At 43.6% G+C, this 8355-nt stretch overlaps 1 pseudogene; it reads right to left on the bottom strand.

Annotated features, from left to right (window-relative positions):
* Nucleotides 1–6887: 6887 nt before the first annotated feature.
* LOC149452100 (U2 spliceosomal RNA) lies at nucleotides 6888–7044 on the bottom strand (annotated as a pseudogene).
* Between the last annotated feature and the right edge of the window lie 1311 nt (nucleotides 7045–8355).

The following is an 8355-nucleotide window of genomic DNA, read 5'->3' on the forward strand; positions in this document are numbered from 1 at the left end:
ATTTTGAGGACAAGCTTTCGGGGTATGTCCCCTTCTTCAAAGTCCAAACAGTACTATTACAAATCACAAAGTTTAAGCAGAATGTTAGAAGGGATTGAAAAAAAAAAGGCTACAGATAAGATACATCAAAAGCGAGGGGGGGATACTACACTCACACAGAGGGGGTCAAGCTTAACTTGGACAAGCCTTAACTTGGACATGGGATTCCTCAACCATTATCCAACAGTTTTATGACTATTTATTAGCTGAAGCTTGACCCCCTCTGTGTGAGTGTAGTACCCCCCAGCCCCCCTCGCTTTTGATGTATCTTATCTGTAGTCTTTTTTTTTTTTTTTTTTTTTCAATCCCTTCTAACATTCTGCTTAAACTTTGTGATTTGTAATAGTACTGTGTGGACTTTGAAGAAGGGGACATACCCCGAAAACTTGTCCTCAAAATTGTATGTTGGTGCAAGTACATATATTTGTAAATGCATTCCAAAAATGTAGATTTGTATTTTTAAAGACATACAGTATATTTTTCATATATTTTTAAAAATATTTTTCATATATTTTGTAATAAACACGCATTTCAACTTGCAGTATATATATATATATATATATATATATATATAAATATTGGACAAATGGTCGTCTGTTGTTTTCTTTGCACGTTAGTCTCCATATTAAAAGAGAAGAGGTTACTAAAGTTGAGAAAATTCTCATACAACAGAAAGAAAATTCAAAAGTGATGTAGTGTATTGGGGCAGCACAGTGGCTAAATGGTTAGCACTTCCACCTAGCAGCACTAGAGTCATTGGTTCAAATCCCAGCCACAGCACCACCTGCCTGGAGTTTGCTTGCTCTCCCTGTGCCTGTGTGGGTTTCCTCTGGGTACTCTGGTTTCCTTCCACACTCCAAAGACATGCTGGTAGGTTAATTGGATCCTGTCTAAATTGGCCCTAGTATGTGTATGTATGAATGTAAGTTAGGGACCTTAGATTGTACACCCCTTGAGGGTTAGGGACTGATGTGAATGTACAATATATATGTGTAAATTGATGGTGCTATATAAGTACTATAAATATACTTTGAAATATATTGAATATGGCCAAAATTGTAGCATTTCAAATATATGGCAATATATTTGGGAAGAATATTTTAAAATATATTTCAAATATATTTTTCTTCCATATGGGTATACTTTAACCCGAAAACTGACCATTGCTAAAAACTCTAGCCCTAACAGTAAAGCTCCCTGCAACCCCTTCTGTAACACTAACCCTTCCTATGATCCATGCCTCAAAACATATCCCCCTTCCCCTGGTCTTATAAAAACTAGCCTTCCCTATAGACCAACACTTAACACTTACCTTCACATTAACCATTCTCGTAAGCCTAACACTAACCCTGACACTAATCATCCTGTAACCCCAACCCACACACTAACCCCCATTGATGTAAACCTCATTCTTTGTTAGCATATGCACTGCTTATACAGTATGTGCAGAAGACTAAGGCCCCTTTCACATGGCCATTGCAATCAAGTCCACTTGCCCGTTTTTTCAGGCGGATCTTACCGAAAGGTCCATGCACCCCTATGGACAGGTGGGTGTAAACATTCTTGTGTCTGGTTATACCCACCAACTTTTGTGTTCAATAAGGTGCACTAAAAAAAAACATTGAGAACTGCATCCACGTCCATTTTGGTGGACCAGATTGGAGGTAGCCAGGTGTAATCAAACAACAGAGTGCATTTATATTCAGCCACTCAGAGCAGAGCATGGAATCTCCATATGTGCTCTGCATAAACTGAGCTCACTGTCAGAGTCTGGGATTGAACCTGGTCCTTCTGCAGTGGGAGGCAATGTCTCTTCTCACTGAGCTATCTGGAATGCTGGACAGCTCCCTTGACAATTCTTGGATAATACTGCCTTGTGCCTTGATTTCTCTTGAACCTTGAACTCCTTGCTCCTTCCATGAACTTCCTTATAAAAGCCATGTCCATGCACTTCCTCCTTGCCAGATTATTGTGCCTTACCAGCCAATATCCTGCTTACTGGTCCTGCTGCTGTCTTCATCTACGTTACCGACCTTTGGCTTGCTACTGACTACGATTCTGCCTCATCCTATCTACTACCATTGGTGACCGACCCTTGGCTTGTGACTGACTCGCTTCTGTTAGATCCCTGAACTGTTTGATCTCCTTTTGGTTTCCAGCCTACTCATTCCCTGGTGGGGTGATCCTGAAATCTGCGACCTGGCATTCACACGCAGCCAAATCCATCTCCACCATTAGGAGCTCTGGGAAGACCGGTGGATGCTTAGACCCCGCACCTCAGGTGAGCCTGCGTCATTCCCAGGGTGGGCCGCTGGTGTACCTATCCTGCTGGTTTCAGGTAAGCCTTACAACTGCTGTAGCAACTGGTCTCTGAACCTGACTTTATATCATTACACTCTGCATAACCAGATGTGTCATCCGCCCTGATCCACTCCGATCAGCAAGGATCAGCTAACAGATCCCCTGCTGACCAGAACAGAGTCCACCCCATGTGGAAGGGGACCTAAACCATCCATGCCAAAAGATCTGCTAATTTTTTGACTGAAGCCTCGTGATTCCCATAGGAATGAAGACCAGACCCACCTCCTGACAGATACAGAAAACCTAATATCTGTGAGTCCTGTTCATGCAGAGAATGGCACACTATGTACTCCTGGACACAGTTAGGACAATGTTGTTTGAAATAGAGAAATATAAACTGTAGAATGGGTTTAAATTACATGTAAATTATTTTGAGAAAAAAAGATGCAAATGGAAGTAAACTGATTATCTGCTAAGAATACTCTCACTTCAGAATTTTATGCTATCTCCATCGAAAATAAGCTTCCCTTGCCTTGACTTGGGTGGGCAGCTTGAGCTAGGTGTGCTGGGAAATAACATTCTACACAATGCCAAAATGAGTTCTGTAAGGAAAGTGAAATTTAGGCTTTTTTTTTTTTTTTTAAGCTAAATGCTGGGCACAAAACATTCATTTAAGACATCACCAAAAATCACTGAAGCCTCGATACCCAGACCAAATTGAATATATGCTTTGGTTAACTTGACAATAAATCTATGACTAATTTGCATGCCTAAATAATTTAACAAAGCTTCTAATTGTGCTGTTTTAATCATTACCTTTCTCATTGTTTTTTTGTCAACAAGTAGGTAAAGGAACACATTGGGTGGCTGCTACCAGATCACGTTTACATATCTTACAAGCAAACCCACCTCTGCCACCTGGCTCTCTGTGTGGTTTCTGGGGTTTTTGACTGTTTCTGGGACCAAAACAGAAGATGTCAGGATGGCGAGTTGGAGGAATATCCATTCGTATTGTAACGTTGTCTTACTGAAAGTAGAGAGTTGTTCACCAACCCTTTGTAAGCTTTGGCGTAATCAATCACAAGGTATGGACAGCTTTTTGATGGATGAACAGAACTATGAGGGAGCGCGGTGAAGGTGCGAATAATGTGTGGAGGATTGTTTTTTCAAGACTTCTTTTGGATCACAAAGACTAAACCCTCTGCTCTGAAAGATAGCAGTGCAAGGATTCTTCTGTTTTGTCAAGTTCACTATCTACCTTATACCTACTTACCTTTTGACTGATGAACTCCCTCCTAGAGTGTAAGCTCGAAAGAGCAGGGCCCTCGAACCCCTCGTGTATCACATTGTATTGGTATTGTTCTGTCACATGTTCTGTCCCCCTTTGTAATGTACAGCGCTGAGCGAACTATTGGCGCTTTATAAATACTGTATAATAATATTAATAACTCATGACTCATTATCCCTTGTGGCTTAAGACCAGAGAGTCCCCTTCCTCCCTCACATACATACACTTGCTATAGCCTGCTGTCAGCTGACATCAAAGAGCCAGTCCAGACACTGGAGAGATCTTGACTTTAATGTTGGGATCCACCAACATTAAAGGAATCCAGATGAAATGGCAGAAATGCGCACTCACCGATCGCGCATAGGAAATGCGCTATGAGGAATCCAGAAGAAATGGCAGAAATGCGCACTCACCGATCGCGCATAGGAAATGCGCATGTGTGTATTAAATTCTGCAGCTGTCGTTCTCCCTCAGGAAGGGGTGTCATCAAACGTTGATCTGCTGGACTCACAGGGCCTCCTTAGGATCGGGATGAATCAACCGGGTACAGATATTGGTGAATAAATCTTCGTTGGTGTTCTGTGGCATAGACAAAATCGGGGCCCCCTGGCGTGGTGGTGATTTGGTCAAGTCTCTGCTACACCATTGGATAGCCACCAGGCTGACCCGAAAGTTTGGCCCCCTCCTTGCTCCCGCAGTCTCCTGGGAACTTTCACAGATCCAATCAGGAGGCGAGGCGTGACTTGCGCATGCGCAGTGGGAACCAGGCTGTGAAACAGCAAGCTGTCACAGCCTGGTGCCCACAGTAGAGATATCGGCGCTGTGGAGGACAGAAAGAGAGAAGGGACAGCGTGGGTGAGTACATCGCTGGACCCCGGGACAGGTAAGTGTGTTTTTATTAAAAGTCAGCAGCTACAGTTTTTTATTCACGTTTTACACTTTTTTGGTGCGTACTATGATCCCCATACTCATTCACAAGGGGGGGAGCAGGATCTGTTCCCATGTTGAGGTCATGTGGCCTGGTACGATTCAGGATGGGGGTGTGCTCGCTCCTGCCAGGCCTGTGCTCAGATCAAGAGTCTGGTAGGAATTTAGCGGGGACCCCACGTTTTTCCCCCCATTTTTTTGGGGTTGGGTTCCCCTTATAAGTCCTATCAGGCCTAAAGGGCCTAGTATGGGCTTTTAAGGGGGAACCCCTCCACACTTTCCTTCCCCATTTTTGAGAGGTAGGGTTCCCCTTAAAAGTCCTACCAGTCCTAAAGGGCCTGGTATGGATTTTAGGGGGAATGCCACGCACTTTTTTAAAAATGTTTTACTGTCGGGTCCCTCCTAACCTTCATACCAGACCTAAAGGGTATGGTATAGATTGAGAAGGGACCCCACACTGTTATTTTCTTTATAAAAATGTCTTTTTTTTTTTTTTTTTTTTTTTTAAATATCAGTCCTGCTGCAGTAGGTTCCATACATTGTACAGATGTGCAACCTTGCAGGTAGTTTGAGAGGACCCCCCCAGGCATGATATTTAAAGGAATTTTTCATTTTTGTTTTTACTTTAAGCAATGAAAAATGACTGCCCCTTTAATATTGTACTTTTTGAAAAAATGTTTTCACTGATTCATGTCCCTCAGGGCAGTACCCGAGTCCACATAGCCCTTTTATGGGAAATAACTTGCATATAACACTCTCACACTCTCACACTCTCACACTCTCACACTCTCACTAAACCCAGGACCCTGCATTATATCTGGTCTCCCACAGTACACAGAACAAAGCAATGCAAATATTTTAGTAAATCTAAACTGCTAAATACCTTTTCTCACCAGCACTATATACTGTGACTTCCATCATCAGTGTCCAACTGAGCACTGCTTAAAGCTTGAAGGAGGAGTTTCATTCTCCTAACTGTCCTATGAGCTGCTTGATCCCTGATCCTCTGTCTGGACAGTGCTGATTGGCCCTGTGCCGTTCACATGCACCCTCCCCCCAAAAAAACCTCTCTAGCATTACACACCAAACTGAGCATGTGTAGAGTCCCTCTTAGGGTTCTGCACTATCAGCAGACTGATTGGGGACTTTAAATTAAGGGGAGGATCAGAGAAGACAAGCAGCCTTTTTACACAATGCCTAGGATTAACCCCTTAGGTTCCACAGTGAGTATAACAAGCATGCTTTGCTGCATATACAGACGGATTTTACTGTTGTGGGTTTAGTAACACTTTACATTTAGGAGGGCTGCAGAAGAGGCTGTATTACTTAACAGACTCCCTCCAGCAGGCTAAAGTGCTCTCCTCTTCTCCCCAAAGTTCCGCTCTGGGGGGTGAAGCCTCAATGTTATTGTGATGGGCTGCCTGACACTTCAACTGGGTATCTCCTCCAAACTATAGCTTCCTCCACTCTGGAACCAGAATATAACAAATTTACCCCAATTTTCTTTTACACACACACACATATATATATATATATATATATATATATATATATGTCAGCGGAGGTGCGAAAAACAAAAACCCATAAGTGAACAAAAAAAGTGCAAAACACAAGTGCATAGTAGTGTGCTTTAGTCCACACCCCCCCCCCCCCCCCCGAAGGGGTAGGATCTCTACCCTGATCCCCCGGGGCACAAGTTCCCTGACAGGGAGAAATATTTCCACATGGTCCACCAAGCCAAAAGGCCTGGAGGACCCCTTTCCTTGTGGCTAGCAAAAGCCGAACAACCAAGTACTAGGTCAGGGGGCTCTCCCTAAGAGAGACCCCCCCCCACCCCCACAAACAGGGGAGAAAGGCACCTGATGGCCACGCATCCTCCCCCTAGACTTCAGGGCAGGCCCAAGGATCCACACCCTACCATCCTAGTGAGAGAAAAACACACACAAACATTAAAGGACACAAAACAGTAGGAGAAAAAATAAATAAATAAGTGGCTGTGCAATTGTGCACTGGCTAGGCCTTGAGGCCCATAGCAAAAAAATTGCCCTGGACTTAGCCAAAAGGCCTAGCCCTAAAAGGCGCAGTGCAGAAAAAGCATTTGGAACAGTGACCAAGTGCACTTTTCACACTTGAGATCCCACCCCCATGTGCTAATAAGAGTACCCCTGAGGCGACCACTCAGGGGGGCACTGCTCCACCGACTCTCTGCCTCCCCGGCCCCTGGCCAGACAAGGTAGATCCATTCAAATCAGTAGGAACTGGGCCTCTCCAGTTTTCCAGGGGGAATTACTCCCGGGCCCCAGCAGCCTGTGGGGGCCTCAGTTTCTCTTCCAGCCGGTGCTAGCCTTCGGAGCCCCCATCATACCAGCAGGGGTACTATACAGCCAGCCATCCTCACCTGAAAGCAAGAATGATGGTGGAGCGCCCCTACTGGACACTGATAAGAACAGATACTACACTTGATCTTAGCCAAAAGGCTGAGAAGCGATCAGGCAGAACCAATGTTGGAGTAAAACAGGACTGACTTTATTATCAAACAGAACAGCATTTTTAAGCAAAAACCTTCCCTTCTAGGAGAAAATTACATTACTTAAACAATCAAACACAAGAAAACAAATGATTCCTTCCTGGCACCTAGCAGTCTGGACTCTGGAGGTGATTAAACAAAGTGAGAGCTTATCACCTAAACCCAATTACAGCAAACAATAGTTGATGTCAGGAAACCTGTAACAGAAAATAACATTTCTTAACCCTACAAATGCTGGGATTCACCCCTGCACATTGAACATCGCTCCAGGATAATAGTCTCTCTATGCACAGTATGCCAAGGGGTCCCAGAAACAGCCTCTCCAGCCTTAATTGCATGGAAAGGGTAGCTGCTGTAATTCACAGCCAGCCAGGTACCCAGGGAAGTGATAGACCCCTCTTGGGGAAAATGTTCCATGTAACCCCAAGAGGGGGGTCTCCTTAGTCCGGGGTACATAGTGGGACGGAGGTTGGCCCCCAGGCCCATCCAGCAGCTCAAGTGAAGGTGGTTTCCGAGACAGTCATCTTGTACTGTGCAAAGCTATTATCCCTTGCATCCCCCAACTGCAAGACCTAAATATCTGGAAACTAGAACTAAAGGCAAAAGTGTTTTTACATAGCTAGAGAAGGGAGGGTTGTAACCCCTGTCAGGTGTAGTTTCGCCATCTGTGTCCCATTGGAGAGATTTCCCTTCACTTAAGTGAATACAATTTGTGCATTCATTTGTGACCTCTATATCTGCCTGGAATTCAGCTTTATTAGTGTTATATAGGAGACATGTCCTACAATGGACACAGAAGATTGAATATCTGTGTCAGTTCTGTTCATGCCAGCTATAGCACGCTAGACTCCTGAACAGCTATGGCATTGTAGGTTTAAATATAGGAATGTAAATTTGTACAATCTATTTAAATTAAGTGTGAAGCATTTTAAGAAAAAAAAATTAGAAAAATAGACACAGCTAACAATAGGAAATGCACTAATTATTTACAGAGAATTTTCTCAGGCTACACGTTCTGCTGAATGTGTTCCTGCTCATTACAGAACAAAAGTCAATGTTTTTCACCTCTTTAGATGCTCGATTAGTGAGCTGTATTATGTAAATGTAATGCCAGTTTTGCATGCTCTTACAAGTCCCTTTTTCTTGATTCAAATCTGTTTTCACACACTGGCACTCACATTCTTCCAGAATCTAATTCAAAGTCAAATACACCCAGGACATATTAGAGTTGTTTTATGTTTCTACAATGAATTTCTGCTATGTCCAAAGATTT

The sequence above is a fragment of the Staurois parvus genome, unplaced genomic scaffold (assembly GCF_062004578.1).
Source record: "Staurois parvus isolate SC_StPar_1 unplaced genomic scaffold, SC_StPar_1.0 ptg000498l, whole genome shotgun sequence".
In the NCBI taxonomy this organism is placed as follows: Eukaryota; Metazoa; Chordata; class Amphibia; order Anura; family Ranidae; genus Staurois; species Staurois parvus.